General features: G+C 34.1%; 1 protein-coding gene across 1 annotated transcript in view; it reads left to right on the top strand.

Annotated features, from left to right (window-relative positions):
• The first annotated feature begins 16,456 nt into the window (after positions 1–16,456).
• The window catches only part of LOC140446308 (uncharacterized), a 391,171-nt gene continuing 381,589 nt past the window's right edge, over positions 16,457–26,038 (top strand). The window contains exon 1 of the mRNA XM_072538846.1: positions 16,457–17,029. The gene's annotated coding sequence lies outside the window, so the exon portion shown is untranslated. The remainder of the gene's footprint in view (positions 17,030–26,038) is intronic.

Below are 26,038 nucleotides of genomic sequence, written 5' to 3'. Positions count from 1 at the left end.
GCAGATAAGTTGATCCAAGAATATATCAGCCGATTTGGAGTACCTTTGGAGATCCATAGTGACCAAGGAAGGAACTTCGAAAACGATCTATTCCAAGGAATATGTGATAGACTAGGCATGAAGAAAACAAGAACTACAGCATATCATCCGCAATCGGATGGTATGGTAGAACGGATGAATAGGACAGTTGGCAATTATTTGACAAAGATGGTGTCCGATCATCAGCGAGACTGGGACCAATATCTTTCGTTCTTCACAATGGCCTACAGATTTGCTGTTAACGAATCAACAGGTCAGACACCAGCCAGAGTCCTATTCGGACGCGAGATGCGACTACCTTGTGATCTAGAGTTTGGGTGTCGACCTGGAGAGGATGTAGCAGGTAAAGATTATGTGATCGAATTACGAAGAAGAATGGACGATGTATACGATTTGGTCCGTTACCATCTTCAGATCGCTAGCGACCGAATGAAGAAACGGTACGATACGCAAGCCAAAAAGAGGTGCTTTAAGAATAACGACAAAGTCCGACTCTATAATCCCAAGAAGCAAAAAGGTTGTTTTCCCAAGTTGCAGCAGTTTTGGGAAGGTCCGTACCTCATTATGGAGAAGATCAACGATATCATCTACCGAATAAGCAAGACTCCGAGAGGAAAGCCGATGATAGGACACCATAACCGGCTGGCGTCTTTCGAAGGTGACCACAACGTAGATGAAGAAGTGTAAGTAAACCAAGTCCAAGATGTGTCTGACCTCACGTTTGAGGAATTCATGGGGTCTATGGAGGTACCGGTAAAGCACTACATGGTGTTACCACTGAAGAAAAGCAAGATCTACTCGCGCTCCCCGATGACTACTCGCTGGCCCTTACCATGCCGGCCAGTATCAAAGACGCACCAGTGTTGGCATCCGTCTTTCGAAGGAAGTTCGGTCGAGTCGCAGAACTTCAATGCCAAGTGCCAGCTCCTGGGAAAGCCTTGAAACTCCAAGAAGCATCACGTTACCTTTTCTACCTGGTAACAAAAGACACTGTCCGTGACCAACCTACCTACCGAGATGTATGGGAAGCCTTACTTCAATTGAGAGAGCACGTACTAGAGTCCGACGTGCAAAAGTTAGCCATGCCAAAGTTAGAGTGCCGCCAATTAGATTGGAGGGTTATCCGAAGTATGGTGGAGGAGATCTTTAGAGACACCGAAGTCCAGGTGTTAGTCTGTTGCAATCCGCATAGTTACTGGTGCGGAGAGAAAACCGTCCCTTGTCATTTTTATACAACTGGAAGTTGTAAAAGAGGGTCCAGTTGCCGATACCAGCATACCGTTCCAGTTCCAGTCCCGACAAGGTTTCAGGAGGAACCATCTTTTATGAGGGGGGCAATGTTACGATAATTATGGCGTTTAAAACTGTAAATATATTATGACTAATTCTTTTTTTGTTCTAGTCATTTCGGCGCTTGTTTACCTTCCGGCAGAAACCTCTAGACCTGAATTATGATGAGTCACCCGCGACTCGAAATCTCCAGGCACGCCGGATAAAAACCAGTCTGGGGTCTTCGATGATAAACCACCGCATTCTCGAAGAACTGTGTTTTATATTTAAAGAGGAATTTTGTTGGAGAGAAAAGAGTTAGTTTCTGAAGATTCGCGCCGCGTAAAATAAAATGTAACGCCCGTATTAAAAAATTGTATAATTGTTCGTGTAATATAAATTAGTAATAAAGACTTTAATAAATTTGTAAGTGTTATAAATAGAACCTTTAATAAATAAATGAAAACAATAAATTAGAAGAATTAATAAAAACATAACAATACGAAGAAATTAACAGCTTAATGAGAGCGTTGAAGGAAAGTCGTATACATTATGGTTACTCCAAACTGATCGAAAACATGTACAGCACTATAATTATGGCCGTAAGATTATACAGAGATACAAAATGTATAAAAATCAAAACAGGAATCAGATAAGAAGAGACGTTATCTCCCAAACTCTTTACGGCAGCCCTGGAACATGCTTCCAATTATTGGTGTGGCATGGCAAACAATCAATGCCGACAGCGAAATGCTCTCCCACTTACGTTCGTCACCACATACGTACGACTTAGTTTTGATAACAGATAGTGATATGCTTGGACCTGTAAGGACGTTGGTTTGAACATAAATTTTGGAAATCAAAATTGAAAGGGTCAACCAAACTGCTGAACTGCAAAGCAGAATCACTTTATCATGTTCTTCATGTGGAACTGTATCAAACATCTTCAAAGCAATATGCTAAATTACTTAAATATGAAGACGTTCGACCAATGTTAACTTTAAGTACTTTAAGTAATGACTTACGGTACCAAAGCATTTACTCAACTCAGAGCATAGCAACCAAACTCAGAAGAGCCAACAAATAAGAAAGGAACGGCCGTTACTTGGACTGATTCTCAGAGACAGGATTAGAAACGAAGAAATAAGAAGAAGAACAGGCATCACAGCTGCCATAGAGCGTATAGCATGGCTGAAGTGGAATTGGGCGGGCCATGTATCCAAAATGAATGACGGGTGGTGGACCCAAAAAATTACAGTGTTAAGACTAGGAGCAGACAGAAAAAGCAAAGGTAGACTACCTCTACGGTGGACAGACGACGTCAATAAAATCGCTGCGAACTGTATGCAGGAAGCTCAAGACCTAAAAAACTGGAAGAAACTGGGAAGGCCTGTGTTCAATTTTGGACGCAGAAGGCTTGACGATGATGATGATTTTAATTTATTAACTTTTAATATACAGCAAAGTCTTTTATTTCATATCAATCTCAACTGAAGAATACATACCGATATTCTTCTTATTCTTCTTCTTCCCCTTTATAAGCAATTCTGCGTGTTCATTAGCGGATTAATACCTCTATTGAAGGTTGTTACTACATCTTTTGCGAGCTCGATACTTCTTCTGCCGATTGGTGACTTATCATTTGGTTATTCCATTCTTTTTTTCTATTTTGTGTCCATTCATTTATGCACTGTATATTACATTTTCTTCTAATGAATTCACTTCTCTTTCGATCTCTCAGCGTATTTCCCGTAATTCTTCTCAGTACTCTCATCTATGCCGTTTCCAGTAGGCATTGCGTTGTGGCTTTGTCGGGTCTTGTTTCTGAGGCATATGTCATTATTGGACTTACACTGGCTTTATAAATTCTTGACTTCATCTCAGTGTTAATGTGTCTGTTTCGCCATATAGTGTTATTAAGGCATCCTGCCAGTCTATTTGCTTTTTGTACTTGATCTCTCACTTCTTTGTTCAATTTTCCATAGCTAGACAGTGTAATTCCCAGGTACGAACGAAATTCTTAGAAGAACGAGCGTAGTAATTGTACTATTTAAAAAAGGAGATATAAATTTGTTAAATACTACTGTTACGATAAATATGAGTCATATTAAAAACCTGTAAACATTTTGTTATTCTCACTTTTGTTCTAGTATTTTCTCTGAACCGCTAGAAACCGGTCTGGAAATATAATCGGGTCGAATTTCGAATTGTAACGCGGAAATAAATATTGTAAATAAATAATATTGTAAATAAATTAAAGTAGTTGTGATAAGTGTAAGAATATTGTATGTATAAATTAAATAAAGACTTTAATAAACTAAGTGTTAGAATATTTTTTTATAATAAAAAAAGATAATAAATTAGACTAATAAACTCAGTTCACACTAAAACGTACATACCGATATTAGACTAAGTATAATAGCAATATTTTTTTTTATTTTTAAAGAAACAAAGTCGCATCCACCCAAAGATTATTCCTGTAACATTTATAATAATATTAAATTTAACATTTGTAACAATCAATCATTGTAACAATTATTTACAATTTGTGAATAATTGAACATTTGTAACAATTAATTAAGTTAAATTTTGTGTAACATATTTATACATTTTAAGTAACCTAATAAATTGTTCGGAACTAAACTTTTGTTGAGGAGTGCTTTCAGGTTATTTGGCAAATTGTAAGACTGTCTTTGATTTACATATTTAGGACAGTCTATCAAGAAGTGCTTTATACTGTCTACTATATTGCATGTTTCGCATTTTGGAGGTTCACTATTTGAGAAGAGATAGGCTTAAGTATACCTACAGTGTCCAAGTCGTAGACGTGTAATAATAGTTTAGTCTTCTACTTCTGGCTGTTGACTTCCATAAAAAAATATCACTTTTGATGGTTCTGAGTTTCGAACTGGAGTCATTCCACTCCCGATTCCACGCACTTAACACCTTATTTTTGAAATAAACTTTTAGATCGCCTGCGATACTCCGACACTCTGTTTCTGATGCGTCACTGGTGATAGCGTTACGCGCACTAGTATCTGCTTCTTCATTCCCTTCTATGCCTATATGAGATGGTATCCATAGGAAGTGGACTCTTTCTTGAGCATTCAATAATTCGGCCCTGATAATTTTCTCAATGGAGTGTTTAGAGTATACATTTTGCATAGCTTTGACTGCGCTGAGAGAGTCAGAAAGGACTAGACAACAAGGGATGTTTTTAATATTTACTTGCTTGATGGCTTTGAGCAAACCAAATAGTTCTGCAGTATAGATGCTGGAATTTAGAGGAAGTTTAAATTGAAAAGTGTCATTTGGGGTTACCACTACTACTCCAACGCCAAGTTCACCTTTGGATGCATCTGTATAAATTTTAATCCACTCATTGTATTGTTGATCTAGGATTGAATTTAGTTTAACTTTAAAAATAATAGGACTAGTTTCATGTTTATTATATATATTTAACGCTGTAATGACTTTGGACTGTTCGGTAGTCCAAGGTAGATAGAATAGCAATATTTATTAAAACTTTTTAGCGGCATCTACCTATTTTTATATAAAACTTTTTTGTAATATAATTGATTTCTGTAATAAACTGAAGCATGTATACATACAAAAAATCTAAGCTAATCCACGAACTATTAAGGGGTTTCAATTGTAGCATTACATTTTGAAATCGATTTTGTCACCGTTTTGTCAAATGTCGGTTTAGGCTTAGGTACCGATATAATTATAAGTTTCTGATGCAAAAATATACATATTGCTTAAAACCAGTATGAAAGTATCTTTATCGATTGGACAGAGATTGATGAAAACCCACTATATTGTCCCGCCTCTGTCCGAACAGTTGTCACAAAATTATCTGAAAACTGAATTTCCACCAACAAAGGAAAACGAGGGGTGCTCCGTCATATTACATTTCTCTAACTGTTGAATTGTGTCATGGCTTAGCTGTGGGTAAAAATAAACATATATGTATAGTTAGCATTCCAGTCGGTTTTTTTTTGCGGCAAAAAAGTGTAATAAATTTTAGTTTAGTTGAATTGTATCATTTATTTACCTGTACAGATTTATCACTTGTGTAGCATTATAGTTTTGTGCAAACGAAGACTTTCGAATTTTTCATTTTCGAGCAATTTCATTTGAATTCGTAAGTGTAATATACAAATTATATCTTTGACGAATATTAAAATAAATTTGTAATACGAATTAGAATTACGTGGAAGTTAAGATGTAGCTAAAACTTATTTATCATTCATGTTGCTTTAAAATGACACCAATCACGAACAAATGTGTTTTATATTTTCATGTAGCGTACACTCTTAAAACTATAAGAATAACATCAAATTGATTAAAGCAGATAACAAAAACTGAGATAAGAGAAGCCATAACAAAGTTTAAAAATAGAAATGCACCTGGAAAAGATGAAATACTGAATCTCTAAATATAAAAATGAATGTTTGTCTGTATGTCCTTTATAGAATCGTAAATAATGCATTTCATCATGTGAAAATCTTTAGCAAAGTTGTTGTGCATGAGCAAACGAAGGTTTCTAAGTTGGTACGACAAATTTTAGCAGATGGCACCACTGTCATTCCAATGAATTTCATATATTGCCGTGACAGTTCATGCTGATTTGCCGTACTCACTAAATGCTCACGTCGAGATTGCTAGACAGGGAGGGATCGGTTTTCTGTGGTTTCCCGATCCCATTGCACAATTATACCTGTCTATTGTAGAGGATACAGCCACAGCTGACCATATATTTTTTTACGAATAAAATTCTGAAAAGGACCGTTTTAGCTCAACAACCCTTTCACCTCTGATCACCCTGGATCCACCTCCTCCTCAGGACACATCCAATGAAGCGTACCACTAGTGAGTCCAAACGCAGCGACAAAAGTCAACCCAACAAAAACAAACCACGTCCTGAAGAGGTGTTCAATCTATATCAAATCATAAACAAAGAGAAAACCAACCAAAAGCATAGACCAACGAGACAATAAGTCGATGCTGATTTGAATTGAAATGAAAACAGCGAACGAATGATGACGTTTCGAGTTGTGGGTGACATAAGAATTTATGTAAATTGTGAAATTCATGTCCTGCTCACATTGTGCGTATTTTTTATATTTGAGAGTGTTTTTCGAATAGTTTTGTCCATTTTATTGTGAGTAAAATTAATGTAGATAAATAATTCAATCGAATTGAATTCAATTGGATTTCATCGTGAGTGGAATTAAAATTGATTTCAACAATTTTCGAATGCTGATTTTTTCCAATTCAAATTTTTCTCAGGAAATTGGTGATCAGCGTCAATATAAACATTTTCAACCTTGTGTGAAGAGATAGTTCAATTGGATTGGATACATTGTATGATTCGGATTGCTGATTGACATCTAATAAATTCAAACGTATTTTTCAAGTCGTTTTCGTACAATTATGCCTCAAAAGCGACAAGCAATTGGCCGATCTACATCTGAACAACGAGAAGTTAGGTTAGCAACTGATCGAATACGTACTACTTAGGTCCATTAGTCTGAGATAACTGAACAATTGTGCATTATGATAGTAATGATCCCAGAATTTTATCCAGCTGGCACAGGAAAGACTTTTTTTCGATCACAAAATAATATTGCATTGACCATTGCACCATCTGGAGTTGCGGCAAGTCTTTTGTATGGTGGCCGAACAGCGCATTCGGCATTGAAACTGCCGCTAATTTACAAAACACTGTGGCACCAACATGCAACATACTCAAAAACTAAATAAAATTAAATAAAAATAAATAAAAATAAGTAAATTAAATAAAATTAAATAAAATTAAGTAAAATTAAATAAAATTAAATAAAATTAAATAAAATTAAATAAAATTAAATAAAATTAAATAAAATTAAATCAAATTAAATAAAACTAAATAAAACAAAATAAAATAAAAGTAAATAAAATTAAATAAATTTAAATAAAATTAAAATAAAATAAAATAAACTAGAATAAAATGGAATAAAATAGAATAAAATAGAAGAAAATAAAATAAAATAAAATAAAATTAAATTAAAATAATATAGAATAAAATAGAGTCAAATAGAATAGAAATAGAAAGAGAATACAATAGAATAATTAAATTAAATTAAATTAAATTAAAATATAATAGAATAAAACAAAATGAAATAAAATAGAATAAAATAGAATATAATTAAATAAAATATAATGAAATCACATTTTAAATTTGACGAATCCCGCAGTATGCTAATTCAAGGATCGGTCTGTCATTTTGTCTGTATTTGGCCTGTTTTTTATTTTATGTTTTTATTTTACTTTATTAAAACATAGTTTTTTATATAGCTAAAAAACAGAAAATCACCTGGAACAGATGGTATACCCAACGAACTCTTTAAATATGGAGGCTCTGAACTTGCAAGTAAACTGTCACAACTATTTAACAAAATCTTAAACGACACATAAACACCAGAGGAATGGCATAAGAGCATCACAATCCCCATATTTAAAAAAGGACAAAAAACTTGCCCACCAAACTACAGAGGAATAACCCTCTTAAATACAACGATGAAACTTTTCACAAGTACCTATTCTTAAGGACACATTGGAAAGGCAAATCACTAATGCTGAAGAACAACAAGGTTTTACAAGAGGGCGGTCTATAACAGATGCAGTATTCATAATAAAACAAATAAAAGAAAAAGCTATAGAGTTCGGCATGCCAGCGTATATTTGCTTCATTGATCTGACGAAGGCGTTTGACAGGGTTCGCCTGGGAGACATTCTAAGTATATTAATAGAAAATAAAACGCCGACCAACATACCAAAGATAGTCCATAACCTAAATAACAACAATGTAACCAAACTTAGAGCAGGAGACCAATTCACTGAAAATATTCTAACACCGGGAGGAATTAGACAAGGCGACAGTTTAAGCCCCTTCTTGTTTAACCTACTCATGGGTAAAATTATAAACAAAGTAACATCTCTCCATCTCGGATACAAAATGGCAACAAAAGAATTGGTATGGCGTGTTACGCAGATAATGCAGCACTTATTGCCGAATCAGAAGATGATCTTCAGAGACAGCTCTTTCAGTTCTTTCAAATAAGCCGCCAACTAAATATGACCATTTCTACCAACAAAACTAAATGTATGACAATAGCAAAAGATCCGCTCAGATGTAAGTTAGTGGTTGAGAACAACCCCATAGAACAGCGGATGCAATTCAGATATCTGGGCATAGATATATCAAACAGACACGACCCAGTAAAGGACCTAAGGAGTCAGATCAACAAAGCATCCGCATTGTCGGGATGTCTGCGGGAGATAGTCTGGTCAAATCTGTATATGCGCACAGATAGTAAAATTAGAATCTACAAGACTTGCATACGACCGATCATGACATATGGCATAGAAGTGCGCGAAGATATCAACAAAACGAAACAGTTGCCTAGATGAAAACTCTAAGAACAATAGTGGGCAAAACAAGAAGAGACAGGGTCAGAAATACAAACGTTAGAGAGCAGTGCAAAATTCAAGATATTGTAAGATGGGGAAGGCAGTCATGTAAGACGATTGGATGAGAATAGACTCCCAAAAATTGCCCTAGAAAACAACCCGCCCGGTTCAAGACCTCCCGGAAGACCACCTAAAAGATGGAGGGATAGTTGGCAATCTACCTTCCAGGAAATTAACCAGAGGCAGCTTCAGAATTAAACAGATCGAAAGATCTCCAAGAAGTAGAAGAAGAAGAAGAAGAGTTTTTTATGTAGCTTAATATATCTGTCAAAGAAAATTTATGACTCACCATTAATATGTGACGGTAAATAAATGTTATTAATTTTATTTGTGACTTGTAAAGAAAACTATGAAAGAAATCAACAGTTACAAAGAGAACAATAGTTCAACACTGAAGCACCTGGTGAAACTGACTTCCTTGATGCTGGAGATGGGCAGAAAATCATTATTAATTTTATTGTTATTGGTAAGGATCAGACCGCAGTAGCCATAGCATTGGCTTCATCTGGAATATCTGTAACTTTATTGGAAGACGGACGAATTGCAAATTTTGACTTGAAATTACCATTAAACATGAAAAAAGTTAATGAAACACCAGATTGTGACATCACCAAAAATAGAGCAATAGCGAAGATTTTACAGGTATGCAAATTAATCGTCTGGGATGAATATACATTGGCCCACAAGAGGTCATTGCAGTGACTAGACAGAACCTTGAAAGATATTAGTGACAGTAAAAACTATTTATGGTAGAGCCATGATTCTATTGTCAGACTGTTCCTCATTTAATAATTATTTCCCAATTAACTCCTACAGACGAACGAAACGCATGCCTAACATCATCCAATTTGTGGCGGCATGTAAAGACGCTTCAATTGACAAATAACATGCGAGTGTTTTTGCAACAAGAATAAGTGCAATTGTGTTTTTGAAGCAGTTGTTAGATATGGTAAATGATAAAGTCTGACACCTCAACTGCATTTATTTCATTACCCAGAGATTTCTGTTACATAACAGAGTCGAAGGAACAACTTGTTAAACTTTGATACATTATTTAATTTTAAGGCGGGACGAAGTTGGGAGGGTCACTTAGTTTTGAACCACATTACAAAAGTAATACTTAAAAGTATTACTTATAATGGACACAGGCAAAAAACAGTATTATCACTTTTATTTACAGTTTTTATTACAGTACTATCCGTTACGGATATTGGCGATTAACATGACTATCCATATTTTGCTAGTAGCTATTCGGAATAGTCTGATTGTAGAAGTGTTAAACCATTTTCTCAGGTTTTGAAGTCAAGAAATTTTTCTTCCTCCTGGTCATCTTTTTCCATACCCCCTTTTCCATATTCCTTCCTTAATCTATGTACAACCTCGGTATTAGTTACCTGGTCCACCCACGAAATTGTGAAGATACGCTTTTAACATCACGCCTCGAAGGCTTCAAGCTTTTTAAAGAAAAGTTAGAACGCATCCAAACTTCTATTTCATGCAATAAAGTAGACCAATCATAATATCTTCAGATTTTGGCTTTAGTTCTGAGTAATAGATTATGACCCCTGAAGGTGTAGTTCATTTTTACGAATGCTGCTGTTATCTGCTTATGTATGGAGGTCCCATTGGCTGTTTATGTTGATACCAATGTATGTAAGGTATCAGTCCTGTCAATTGGATGCTGGTTGATCAACAGCTGTGCATTTATTTACTAAATACCATGAATTTTGTTTTTTTTTGTATTAAGATCCGGTACATTCTCTTTACTGATATCTGATGGGTTGCATTGCTATTTGTAAGCCCTCTAAGCTGTCTGCAAACACTACTGTGTCGTCAGCGTATCTATTACTATTTAGGTGTACTCAGTAAACTAATATGCTCAACCATCTGCGTTTTGCCGACGACATAGTACTTATTACCGAAGATCTGGGTGAAGCACAACAAATGGTACAAGAATTAGAAAACGTATCTTCAACAATAGGTCTAAAAATGAACATCAGTAAGACCAAATTTATGACAAATTTAGTTCCCAGCGAACACCTAATCATCCAAAATCAAGTGGTAGAATTGACAGAAAAGTACAGATAGCTATGAAACGGAAGACATTTGACCAATGCGTTCTTCCTATTATGACATACGGAGCAGAAACTCTCACGCTCACAAAAACAACAGCACTAAAAATGCGAGTGGCACAAAGGAGCATGGAGAGATCAATTCTCGGCGTGACAAAAAAAGACAAAATAAGGAATCAAGCCTTAAGGAAAAGAACAGGTATCAGTGATGTCGTCAAACGTATAGCCAAGCTGAAATGGGATTGTGCAGGTCACATAACGAGACTGAAAGACACAAGATGGACCAGAAAACTAATTGACTGGCGCCCACGAGAAGACAAACGCAGCAGAGGATGACCACCAACACGCTGGATGGACGACATTAGACGAATATCCAAGAAATGGCAACAAGAAGCACAGAACTGTGAAGAGTGGCGAAAAATGGGAGAGACCTATGTCCAGCAGTGGACAGATGAGGTTGCATGATGATGATGAGTGAACTAATATGGCTCACTCTTGTTCTTCCAGACCCTATGAGAAGATATGTTCAGACTTTCAGAGTATATATTAAATAATAATAGAGCAGCAAGCCACATGGTCTTACTCCTATATTTATAAAAATTCCTTCTGCCTCTAAGAATAATAGATGATTCTTAGGTCTCTATCATCTAAGCCTTCTTCTTTTAGGATGGTTGTGGGCTTATTATGTTCTACTCTATTAACTGCCTTCTTGTAATCGACAAAACAAATTTAGACATCGCAGTTGATATCTCTGCATCTCTAATTTAGAACTAGTAAAAAGAAACTCCCTTAAATCTTAAGTGTCATCACTAAATTATGTTCATGAAACTTTTGCTTCGATTTTTTGTATATTCTGCATTGTATCACTTTTTAAAAGTTCTTAACTGAACGGCTCATCAGGCTAATTATTATAAGTATAGTCTAATATAGTCTTCGTATGTGTTTGTATTTGTTTTTTTGGGTAAAAGTACGAAGGAGGAATGTAACCAGCTTTGTGGAATTTGACCAGTTATATAGATTTTTACTAGATAGAGTTGTTAAACATTTTATTTCTTTTTCAGTCATAAATACGTTTTAAGAATTTTGCAAAAAACTTGTCAATTCCTAAAGTTTCACCTTCTTTTCTTCTTTGATACTTTTTATAATAGATCTATTTCCTTCGTTATGTCATTCATATAATTATTTCAACTTATTTCTTTCAAATATCCAAGTTTTTGGTCTACAGCTAATAGTGGTTTGACTTGGTTGTCGGTGAAATATTCGACTCTTCTAGGCTTTTAGGTTTTTATTAGCCTGTAGCTTCTTTAACTGTTTTGTGCATATTAAAAAAATCATGTTTATGTTGTAGTAAAAGTATTTTCGTACCTTCTTCTATTATAATTTTCGTTTCTTAGTCCTTCTCTCTTAGTTCTAAAAAGTTCTTAGTTTAAAACAAATAGCCAGAAACCTACAGAGGTATAAACTTGTTAAATACTAAAACTATAACTAAAATTTTATAAGAACTAATGAACAACAGGGTTTTCGTAGTGGAAGATCGTGTACAGATGCAATATTCGTCACAATGCAAATTACTGAGAAATCACTAGAGTATAATCGACCAGCATTTCTGTGTCTCTTTGACCAAAAGGAAGCATTTGACAGAATAAGACTCAAAGATGTAATCCATCTTCTGTATAATAGAAAAGTTCCCCTCTAAAGATTATAAAAACTATCGAAAACATCTACCAAAACAACAAAATGGAAGTCAGAATAGATGGACAACTTACAGAACTATAGAAATAGGCAGCGGAATAATAAGATAGGGGGACTCATTAAGCCCTATTCTCTTCAATTTAATCATGGATGAAATCATTAAAAGTGTCAACAAAGAAAGAGGATACAGAATATTAAACAAAGAAGTAGACATACTCTGTTACGCAGAAGACGCAATATTGATGACAGAAGATGAAGGTAGTCTGCAAAGACTGGTCCACAGATTTAACATAAGAGCAAAAGAATTTAATATGACAATTTTATCTCAGAAAACTTAAACAATAGTAATTAGTAAAGAACCAACCACATGTGGTTAAAATAAAAATTGAAGACATCAGTATTAAACAAGTAATGGAAATAAAATACCTTGGAATTACACTGTACAACTATGGAGACCTGAACAAAGAAGTGAGAGATCAAGTGCAAAAAGAAAATACACTGGCAGGATGCTTTAATAACACTCTATGGCGAAACATTAACACTGAGATGAAGTCAAGAATTTATTAAGCCAATGTAAGACCAATAATGAGATATGTCTTAGAAACAAGACCCGACACAGTCTCAACACAGAGACTACTGGAAAGGCAAAGATGAGAGTATTGAGAAGAATTACAGGAAATACGCTGAGAGATCGAAAGAAGTGAAGACATTAGAAGAAAATGTAACGTACAGTGTATAAACGAATGTAAACTAAATAGAAAGAAAGAAGGGAATAACCACATAAGCAGAATGAGGAAGACCCGTGTCATCAAAATAGCAAGAGATAAGTCACCAATCGGCAGAAGAACTATCGGACGACCGCGCAAAAGATGGACTGACAACCTTCCACAGATATATTAGTCTGCCCATGAACAAGCAGAATTGCTTATAAAGAGGAAGAAGAAGAAGCTTTTCTAATTGTTTTTAATCTCTTTATCTATCCTTCTGTATAATCTTATGTCCTGATCTTTGAATTTTCGCCTTTCGTACATCATATCTAAAATTTGGCTTGTCATTCATGCCTTTTTCTTTATTTTTGCTGATTTGAGGAATTTCTATTGTATCTCACGTTTTTGTTCTTTTGTAAGTTGTTCTTCTTTATCATCCGCTTGAATGATGGTATGTAAGTTGTCCTGTATAGTATATCATGTATTTTTTGGTTACTCAAGGAACTCCTGAGCATTATAAAAGTACGTCACAACTTTTTTCTAAGGCGTCTTCTACCAAAACATTAAGACCGTCATACGATATGTTTCTCTGTATTGCGCTGCATGTATTATGTTTGCAGCTTCTTTTTGCAGGATTTTTTCTATCTACCCAACCCGCTCCATAGAGTTTAAAGAAAACTAATTAATAATTAAGAACTAGAACGCTGAAATGAAACTGAATATCCTGCTCAACACAATTCAAGGTGCCTAAGATAGGATGCAATGGAACTATTTGTTCATGGGAGGCCTATATTCAGCAGTGGACTTAAAATGGCTAATGATGATAAAAACTCTTCTATCTTTAATATTGTATTTCACTATAATCTGTAACAGGCTGTACTTATCATTACGAAACATATGGTCCAGATATGACCCTTTTCTCCTTTTAACAAACAGTTGTTAACAATTTTATCTCTTTATCCATTCGTCTCGGTCGTCATTGCCCATGTTTCCGATCCGTATATGAGCACTGGGCGTATTATTTTTTTATTTTTTTACTGCGAGTCTGAAAGAAAAGTATTGAGGACCATATGAACAGGGTCTGTGGAGAAGGCGATATAACTTTGAACTCTATAGACTTTTTGGTGATGCAGATATTGTGAAGACCATCAAAATAAGCCGCCTAAGGTGGGTGGGCCACGTTATGCGGATGGATGAGAGTGATCCCACTAAAATAACTATGCTAAACAGGCCGGTCGGAAGAAGAAGAAGGGGGCGACCTAAACTCAGATATCTGGACGATGTACAGGAGGATCTGAGGAAGATTGGAGTGAGGCCTAGAGAAGACAGACACTCGATAGGGAAGGATGGAAGAATGTTTTAAAGCAGGCCAAGGCTCACGAAGGGCTGTAGCACCAACTGATGATGATCCATTCGTCTTCATACCTTTGTATTGGTCACTCTGTCTATCCAAGCTATTCCCAGAATGCTTCGATACAGTCACATATCTAAAGCCTATAACTTTTTATAGTTGCTATTTTTAACGTCCACCCTTTTCCTCCGTAAAGTAGCGTAGCGAGTACATAACATTTCGTGGTACGCCATCGGATACTAATGCTTAGGTTGCGGTTGCTTAAGAGTTTTCTCATTTTCATGAATCTAGATTTTGCTAGTTCAATTCAGATCTTAATCTCCACATCAGGGTCCCACTTATTATTTATCGTGTATCCCAGATATTTAAATCGGTGTACTCTTTTAATATGTTCGGTTTTAAAATGCAGGTCGATATTTCGGATGCTTCTCTTACTAATCACCACAAATTTGTTTTCTTTCTGTTGATCTTAAGTCCAAATAGTTGCCTGTACTATTTACTCTATTGAGCCTCATCCGTAAGTCTTTGATTTATCGGATAGTATAACAGTATCATCTACATATCGAAGATTACTTATTGGCACACCTTTAATCTTGATGCCTTAATTGTACTCTTCCAGTACATCCACAAATATTTGTCATGTGTATAGGCTGAATAACAATAGCGAAAGAATGCAGCCCTATCAAACCTCCTTAAAAATGGTTATGTTTTGACCCATCAAATGTCCATACTTGATGTGAGCTTAATTCCAATACAGATTTTTAATACTCTGGATATCCTTAATGTCAAGTCCTTAAAGATATAATAGTTCTGTAAGTTTTTCATATTTAATGGTGTCGAATGCTTTCTCATACTCGATAAAGCAGGCTTATACATCTGTGTAAAAGAGGAGCTCCTGCGTTCCAAAACCGCATCTAAAGCCGAATTGTACCGAACCTATAATTTGTTCTAATTCTTTAATGAATAATATGCAAGAATACTTAAGGCGCTATTCACTGCACGTATTAGAACTTCACTTGAGAAGTATCACAAACGTTTCAATCAGAGGGAAATCGACCGGTATCATATATCTCCTTGAATGGTTCTAAAATAAAATTCAGATTATTCTCGTTAAAAACATTCAAAAATTCAACTGGATTTCATCGTATCTTATTGATTTCCCATTTTTCGTTTGATCTATAGCTTTAATCACCTCACTTTTCAATACCTTTGGTCGATTTAATTCAAGAGTGCTCCTTATATGTCAATAATTCATAAAATTTCTTTTTATGTAAATTTCCCATGTCTGTAACTTATTTGTCTACAATAAGTTTGTTGATTTCGTTTACTAACCTTCCAAGCTGTCTTTTCTTGAATGTGTATAACTCTTTGATTTTTCTCTGCATGTTAAAGCTATCGTGTGTTCATTCTCGCTATTCTACCTCTTGTCATTTTTCTCGTGACAATTTCTCTTTAGCCTCTTTTATCTTTCTGCTAACAGTTCTATCTAGTTATTTATATCGTTTGGGAATATTATTATTTTCCCTCTTGTATAAAAATGTAAGAAACAATACATCTAGTAGTGAAGCTGATATATGTATTTATAAACATACATTTATAACCAGATTCCGTCCCTGAATTTATTCGGTATTAATATTTTTTTAATTGATTCTGTATAATAAGAAATATTTAGAATTATAAATAATTAAGAAATATTTCTTAATAATAAGAAATATTTATTATCAAATTTTAATAAAAAGAAAAAAAGTTTCAGATAAAAAGATGCAAAGGAAATGATTTGAGCAGCGTTTATAAAGAAGAATTAATTATTTTTAATATAATTATTTAATAAATTGTTACCAAAATATATTTTTTTTATTAAAAAATTAAAAAAACAACATAATTTATTACTGTTCTTAATTAAATCTTTTAAAGTTAAACGAGAAGAGGGATCGATCCACAATTAGTCGCGATCTTTACCTTAACCGGCTGGACTATTACGAAGGGCGAGTAACAAGTGCATTTACATGATTTACTCAACCTATTTTTCCTGGTGTCCCTCCTATCCCTCGGGAGTGTACCGCGCCCCGCCGCTGGTCGAGCCTTGCGCGCGCACATTTCCCGGTCACCACCATCTACCTACTTGTTACACTGGAGTCTTATGCCAGCTCCGGGCCGCTGCTGGTTCAAATTTGCGTTGCTCCGGAAAAACTCATTTTCCGAGGGGGAAAATCGCGGAAAATCTCCTGGAAGCGCCCTTCGGCGGGGGTTTAGTGCTATGTGGAACGCCGACGTCTCTGGAATCCGTTTTAATGACGTTTCGGGACTAATTGCTGATCTCTTCCACAGGTTGCCATTTTTATGCGGGGACTATTCGCATCTCCACGTCAGAGAACTAACAGGTATCTAGGAACAAAAAACATCTTAATGGCTAAAGTTGATTTTCGTGTGTTTATATTTTTATTTATTAATAAAATAAAAAACGGGAGGAGCGTAAAAATATGGAATATATTAACCTTCACCTAATTTTGCGTCCTATTTGGATGTAACCTTCGTATATGACATGATGAAGGATTTTCGGGTTAAGTTTTAGGTGATGTGATGTCAATTAATATCTGATGGCTGACGCTGATTTCGTCGAGGGTTTCATTAAAATGAAACCGTACCTTTTTCACATAGAGTTCTAAAAAGCTAGGTGGTTAAATATTCAATTTTAACATTGAAAAATTTTTCCGCAAGAAGAGGATAGGTAGTCTCAATATATATATATATATATATATATATATATATATATATATATATAAATATATATATATATATATATTATAAATATATATATATATATATATATATATTATATATATATATTAATATATATATATATATATATATATATATATATATATATATATTATCAACAGAGAGAATGTGGAAATTTGTTAAAAGGAAAAAAACGTAGATTATAGATCTCAAATGGCCCCTTTGGCTCATACACCTTTGCTCGCTGAGACCTGAAAAATATTTTGTACTAAATGTATGTTTCAGCCTAAAAGGTCTAGAGTTTTAAGGAAGCTGATTATCAGTTTTGGAACTTTGCTTGTTTGCTAACCAAGTTAAACCAGCAACTTATTTAGCTAGCAAACAATTCAATAGCCACTTTAAAACCATTTTGCAGAGATAATACCTAAGTGAGCAGTGTCCTCTGATTCTTTGAGTTAAGTATTCTTAAGATCTAAGCGTATTTTTCCGCAGCAAGCAGAATATTGTATTAACCATTTTGATTGCTTTAGATCTGCAATATTTTTCCAACAGGATGCACTTTCTTTTCGCAATTTTCAGACATATTTCACGATGTAACTTTTTGGGACATCCTCAAATTTTTCTGGTCCTATAAAAGAAGTGAAAGCTCCGCTTTTAGTAAAGCTATCAGCAATTTCGTTATCAACACTTCATTATAACCTCACATCCATACAAAAGTTACTTTATTGTGCTTCTCCAGTTGCTTAAGAATCCATTTGTAGTTACAATTTATGGACTCAGAGACAAAAGTAATGGATGTTTTGGCCAAATTTAGTAATTTTTTCAAGTACTGTAGATCGTAAGCGTGCTCTTAACCTATAGGTCCATACACTTCCAGCGTGTAGACGTTCATCTGCTATTTATTGCAAGTGTGAAAATTCTACCACCATTTCGAATTATGCACCAAATTCTTCTCGCACCTACGAATATTGCTTTCTTTCTTCTATCTTACCCAATAAAATCAATTTGAATATCTCATATTAATTTCTCACCTCTTATTAGCTATATGTACAAAATATTAAACTTTTTGTTGTATAGTATGGTATGGTGTTTCAGCTCCGTATGGTAATACTTTATATTTTACTATTCGGAGCCTCAAATTTAGAGATACTTCCCTCCGGCATAAGTATTTGTAGAATTTAACCATTGCTGATCTTGCTACTGCTGTTCTTATTTTAATTTTACATCACTTTTTATTCTTTCATGTATAATGAATCCAAAGTATTTGAACTTGTCAACTCTTTCCAAAAGTTTACTATCTACCAATAGTTGGGACCAGTTAGGTTGTCTGCCAATGATCATAAACTTTGTTTGATCAACATTGATTCTTGAGACAAATTCTTTTCCTATTCTCTTGACTTCGGAAGTTCTCGTAAATCGTTTAATTTATAACCGTGTCATCAGCACAGCATACATTGTTTATATGTGTTAAATTTTTTTTATCCCTTTTGCTAGGTTTTGAATCGTCATCTGCAATATCTTCTCTACGTAGACATCGAATAGCAGAGAAAATAAAATACAGCCATGGTTAGATTAAGTTAGGTTAGGTTCACTATGAGCGAACAGTTAATCACCCTTTCACTCGATCTAAGAAGTCTATTGTGGCTCATCCATAAGTTATAGGTGTCCCTTCAGCCCAGCCTTTTTAATAAAATTTATTATAGCATTAGGTGACACTTCTACGAAGTCGTTGGGCTCGAGTTGATAATGCTCATATGTATTGAGCCTTCTCCTCTCCAACACTGCTTTTGGTCATTTACTGAGATGAATTTTTCGCAAGCGCTCTCCTCATAATATATTCTTCGTCTATAATAAATAGGTTTGTATATATAAAATAGTTGTATAGACAGTATACCTTCTTGTTTGACACGTTGTTATGGGTGAAAAATTCATTTTATTGTATGCGAAGCGTTCTACTAATCCAGTAATGTGTTTTTATAGCTCATACATAAATGATGCGGTTTCACTTTGTTGAATGCCTTGCGATAATCCAAAAGCAAATTTATAATGGGGTATTGAATGCTCGTGATTGTTGATCATTTAAATAATATTTCTTCTTATTTGTAACTACTTTTAACAAATTCTGCCAATTCTTCTGGTATTTTTTTGCAAGTTTTCAGTCTTCCATTGATCATTTGTAGGATTATCTTCCTGGTAACTGAGATAACGCAAACAGTTTTGTAATTATCGCAATTGAATCGCTTATTTGAGAGTCCACTAACGAGCATTTTGAGAAAAGTTGAAATAACTGTTTTATGTAAAAACAATTTAACAATTTATAAAATCAAGTACTATTAGATAAAGTACGGGAACTTGCTTTAAAGTTTTTAGCCAAAACAAAAAAATTCTTCTGATCTTGTGAGAGAAAAAGAATAAAATGGCGGTTGACATGTGGAGTTTTTAGAATAACCACAAAGATTTTTTTTGAAAAATAGTTTATTTAGGTCAAAATAAGATGAAATACATAAAAAAATCATCCGCTTAATTTTCATTAACATCGTTTTCATCGCCATCAATAGCTGACCACTCAAATATTTGCCAAAATAAATTTTCAATGTTTTCATCTTTTCCTACCATAAACCTCTTAAACTTTTTGATACTCAACCATCTTTTTTGCACTTGTTGGGACTTTTGAGCAGTCGCAACACCTTTTTGCTTCTTGCTGTAGCTAAACTTCATAAAATTAGAAATCAGAAAAGAAACTTATCTTCTCTTCTCTCCTCAACTCTCACATAAGATGCTGTAACCAAAAATTTTTGTGGAGTAAACGGGCCACCATTTTTTATAGTCTTTGATCAATGTAATCTCTTCATCCATTGCGTATACAGAAATATTTTTTTGTGCTTGAACTGATAATCTACGAAACATAATGTTTTACTAAAAAAAGCCGGTTATTTTATTAAGTTTTTTCTTCATCATAGCAAAATCCCTGTCTCATGGCATGTAGGAATGTCTCCTTATGGGGAAATACTGGTTCACACTTTGAAATCGTCCGAGATCTGTAACGGCTAAGTACATTTTAAAAACAGTGTAGTTCTTGTTCTAATCACCACATCGATCAGAAAAAATATGGAAATGTTTAATGTTTGGAGAAATTTCTCTGTTTATAAAATCCTTAATAAAGGAGAACATAAAACAAGATTTTCCCAGTTTTTACGAGATGGATATTAAAAATATTTACAGTTAATTGATAAAGGTAAAATGTGACTTGAACCGGAATTAGAGGGATAACAAGATTTTGCATGTAGTCCACGCAAATTGCTCCTACCCTGGCATGTGTTTGGCATAGCTCTTGAATCGAATCGATCTTGCTATATTTTTTGGTTCTTCTTTGGCAAACAATTTTTTCCGCCACAGCTACACGTTTAACAACGTCGTTTAGGGCCTTGGACTTATTTTTTTGGAAAGTTCCTCGCAGGTGCAGCAGGTGTCGATTTGTGGTCTACCAAAAGACAAGTTAAAACGCTCCTTGAATAGCTTGAATTATTTTCATCTACTCTAGGTCGTTTCCTTGCAATTTCTGAACACTCAATTAAAGCCTACGTATACGGAGTTTGTTATTGTTTCGTCTCTAGAGCATAAAAATCATTTCATCAAAAATCTCTTGCCAATCACCTTCGGGAATTTCAAGAAAACAGCTTGACCTACAACTAAAAGTAAAAAGCTTACCTAAGTGATATTTTGATCGACAAAGCCACACAATTATTTATCTTACCGTCATGGTTCACTCATTGTCCGTCGATTTACTTTGGTGTCTCTGTAATTCAGATATTTTTTGCCCCTCACTCGTGCACCTCTAATTACTTCATTTTTATAAATAACTTGTTTCTTTTTCATCTCTTACAGTTTTAAGTTTTAGTTGTAGTGACTTTTCCCTTCCATTTAGCCCTCTTATTTTAATTTTTTAATCTCTTATCTAGTCTTTATCTTTCTTTGCTGTTTATATTATTATTTGTAAGTGTCCCTTGTTTTCCCTGATCTCCGTGTTATCCTTGAGAATTTTTATTATTTTACTTTACCCTTTTAAAAAACATAATATTGGATTTTACTGTTTTGTTCTTTCGTTTTTACAACTTCGCAACTGCTGTTACCAATAGAAAGCAGTAAAACTTATCACTAGCTTTCAGTTCACCTGTCGACATATATCATTACCATTTTTATAGTCTTGCATTTGGCACACACGCAGGTACACATGTTTGAATAATACGTTATAAGGTACAAACCATTAAAATTTATTGAAAACAATAAAGGGCGCCTTCCAATAAAAATAATGGACAGATGAGTCATTCATCAAGAATTTGTGACCAAAAACAAAATTGGGACATTATAAATCTGCATTTTTTCGTTTATGTTTTAATAAAAAGGAATTAAAAACTATTGATCCTAAATATTTTTCTACAAAACTAGGGTGACTGAAATACAGTCCATCTAATTTATAAACCGTTGCACGTCATCGGCGTCATAGCCCGTGACGTCACATGATACCAACACGAAATATTTAGGCGGTAGGTGTGTTCTTTTTTAGAATCACTTTGCCGAGTAGACTGGCATTACAGCCACTAGACATATTTTATTATATACGCGTAGAACTAATATTTAAAGATTTCTATTAATGTTAACTTAAAGAAATAGACAACAATATGTTTCATTTAATTTGTATAAATGCATTATAAAGCGTTTTTATGAAGAACATTTATTCGGAACACACTGTAACTGTAATCGAACGAAGGTGATATTTTGGCATAAATTGGTAACACTTATTTGACAGTTGCGTTGTTGACACTTTTTATACTTTATTATTTTGAATTTTAAAGTGAGTACCTCTTGTTTTAAATTTTCACCTATTCAATAAAATCTGTTCTTTTTAGAACAAAATTAGTGTGTTTTATTTCAAAAATGTCACATAAGAATTTAAATAGTCGTTATAAAGAGTATAATAATAATTATGTGACCTATTTGATTTAAAATGGATTCAGGATTTTTTTATACTTTGGCAACTATGTCAACTTCGATCTCTGACGTAGATAATGACGTGCAACGGTTTGTAAATTAGATGGACTGTAGTAGAGACGGTATAATACATTCGTTCTGTTTATTTGGACACCGGTTTCCAAACGATCATAATTTATTTATGATACGTAATATGTATGTTTATTTACACAATTTCTTTGGAATGCCTGTAAATACTTTAAACAAATAATAGTTATTAACAATAAATTACTCAAAAAATATAGTTTTTAAGGCACTAACTTAACTCTGATTAAAAAACTAAAACAAATGAACTTTGTTGATAAGACAGCCCAATTAAAATGAATAAAATAAAATTGACAGTCAAGTAAATACAAGATCGTAAACAAATAAACATTATCAAACACTAAAAATAAATGCAAAATAAACAACATATAGCATTTTTCATATAAAAATGATTGCACATCATTTAAGATTTACGACGTCAGAACCCCACAGCGTTGCCAAAACATTAGAAGAGTTAGTAAGCGAGGAATTTTTAAAATGTCAATTATTTTTCAAACTATTATATTAACAGTAAATACACTTAGTTTTAAGACTACTGCAACACACTATTATTGTTTAAATCTATTAATCTAAATTTAATATGCATTTATAAATAAAATTATTAATATATATTATATTATAATCAAAGTGTGTAAGAAATCAAAACATAAACAAAATTCTTACTCTAAAAAAGCGGCAACACTTTATAAACTTTTGCCACTTTTGGAAATTTTAAATATCCGTTTCGGATATTTAACCGAAAAAAAAATAGCCGTTTCGGAGAAGGGCGGTTTTAGATGGCAACATGTGGTGTTCCCAAGAGGTCACCCATTCCGAGAATGCTTGACTTCGTTGTTCTAACCATAACCGATATATTCAGTGTGGTATGGCTGTTGCCCAATCTATCATCACTGGCATATAATTTGGTAATCCTAGCTTGCTTTGCCTGCGGCCTCACAGAAAGTCTTTTTAAGGATAATTCCCTGGGTTCGGTTGCATAAAATCTAACCCAGGATCTGCCACCTTTGGTAGGCCAGTGCCTGGCACTTCCAGAGGACATGTGAGGAGGTTTACTCATCCTAATTACAAAGACCACCATGGGCTATCCGTCAATAAGCGTACTGACCACAAGAGAGCACCTTCTTCGGTCTAGAAGGAGAAGTTGAGTTGTAAGACTTTTCGATGGCCTTACTGTGTCATATCTCCACAAATGGCCCAGGAATCCTGGAACCTCCGCAGAAGAAGCTCTCTGAGACTACCCCGAGCAGTACTTCAATCACAGGTATGGGTCCCACCGGCAGAGCGAATGAGCCCTGTCGTGACAGTGCGTCAGCCCGTTCGCTCCCTTCTACGCCTGTGTCTCCCGGTACCCATACCAGGTTAACTCTATTAGTCCGAGCAACATCAGCAATCTATTAATTAAATTTCGATCTAAAATGACAGGAAAACTATTTTTGAAGGCTTTCTGTACAATTTTTTGAAAATTATCTTTTACACAAACCTTCTCCTGATAATAAAAAACGCGACAAAAAAAAAAAGAATTATCTAATTTGGTGAAGTCGTTCTAAAGTGATGCCCGTACAAAAATTTCGGCGATTCATTTTGATTAATATAGATTACAACACAAATTATCTAATACAATAATTTTTATTCACCTACAACCAATCTCTCTCTAATTACACAAGTTTTTTTAATGGCTTTGGATTGCTTGATCCATTCACCCACCATATATAATAAATACATTTACACAAGGTATCTTTTTATTTTTATTTAAGCAAAACTAGAATATATCAGAAAATAAGTGAAAAGCTCTCAAATATTAAAGGAATCAACTACAACTTCAACATTTACACCACATATTTAAGCTTCTTCTTTGTATCTATTTTACATTCCATTAGCGCTGAGGCTGTTTCGTCCTCAGTCATCCATTAGATCCACTTTTAAAGCCTGTAACTGGCTAAATTTTTACTCGTCGAATGCAACTTTACATGACGCTGGCGCTGTCGGGATAGAATATGTTTATTTGGCCGGATTGTATAATCCTTGTATTTACTGCGTTGTATAAAAAGTTGGATTATAAAATAAAACATAGGTTTATAAGTGAATTAACTATGTTTAGTGAATTAAAATATTTAGCGCTCGTTAATTTTATAGGCAAAAACTTTTTAGTTTGGTTTGGTTTTAAAATATAATAGAATATGCTTTTTCATATTTATTCGTTAAATCACGTTCAAGAAACAAAATTTTTTCATATCAGTTTGTCTATCAGGTTCAGTCTATATTCAGGTTGTCCATTTGAGTTTGTCAGCCGGTTTTTATATGTTTTTTTTTCTTGTCTTCTTCTCTAGGTTTTTAAGCCTCTACAACAAAAGTTGTAGACATAGGTTTAAAACTTAAGACATAGGTTCCTTTAGATCAAAAGAAGAATACTATTAAAGTTATAGGTGAAAGAGTTAATGGGTCAAAGGTTAACAAAAGTTATAGATAACTAACTTTATATAGAGATGACGTAGAGTCTTGAAAGTTAATACATAATTTATTTGGGACATTAATACACGTTCTGTCTGTAATTACAGTCACGTCAATTACTAGTATTCTGCAGGTTACAACCAGTACATTTATTAGTTATTATTTAAAGTTATTTTCAGTTATGGTTTACAAGTCTGAACCCATATTAGTTTTACTGAGATTTATTCTGGCATATTTTTGGGTTTGCTATTTAATTCTTCAAAAGTCACTTTTAAGCCTCTTCTTTGAATTTTCTGGTAACTAAATTATGTATCTATATATAATATTATATCTCAGATGATTACAGGATTGTTCACTTATTTTAATATTTGTCCTCATTATGATAGTTTTTTGACGAAATTATATTAACGACATATTTAAAAAGGTCTCTAATACCATAACTCAACTCAACTTCACTTGTATTTCTTTTCACCTGTCCATAGTACATAACCCTCTAGTAAGGTAAGTCCCGTAGAAATAGTTGAGAAGAGCGTTTCTAGCGCCAAATACGCACGAAAGGTAAACTAAAACATTTTGCTGCAAATGTTTTGAATTTAAGGCGGCAAATTCAAAAAGTGTCGACTGAATTTTACACGGCAAATTCAAAAAGTATGAATTTTGAATGGAAAATATAGTCGTAAAATAACAAATCAAAACTTATTCTATACCAAAACATATATTCTCTCTGTTCGAAAGTGTAGTATAAATTTTAATATTTTTATATTTAAATGTATAATAAAATGTCCCAAAATACCCGCAAAATACCCCAATACTCGAGAAGCAAAGTGTTCAACCAATGCATCCTTCCTATCATGACATGTGGATGTTAAACCTGGACCCTAACCAAGGCAAACATAAATAAACTAGCCACAAGAGAAAAAACAGTGGAAAGAGCAATGTTAGGTATAAGACTTAAATGGAGCTTCGCGGGCCACACTGCTAGACAAAAAGACCAACGTTGGAACACTACAATACAACATTGGAGACCTTACGAAAGTAAACGACCAAGAGGAAGACCACAGATGAGATAGGTTGATGATATTAAAAAGATAGCCGGAACAAATTGGAAATATGTTGCTCAGGATAGAGAC

The sequence above is a fragment of the Diabrotica undecimpunctata genome, chromosome 7 (genome assembly GCF_040954645.1).
Source record: "Diabrotica undecimpunctata isolate CICGRU chromosome 7, icDiaUnde3, whole genome shotgun sequence".
NCBI lineage: Eukaryota > Metazoa > Arthropoda > Insecta > Coleoptera > Chrysomelidae > Diabrotica > Diabrotica undecimpunctata.
Note: the sequence above shows the minus strand (reverse complement) of the source record. Positions and strands in the feature narration are given on the sequence as shown.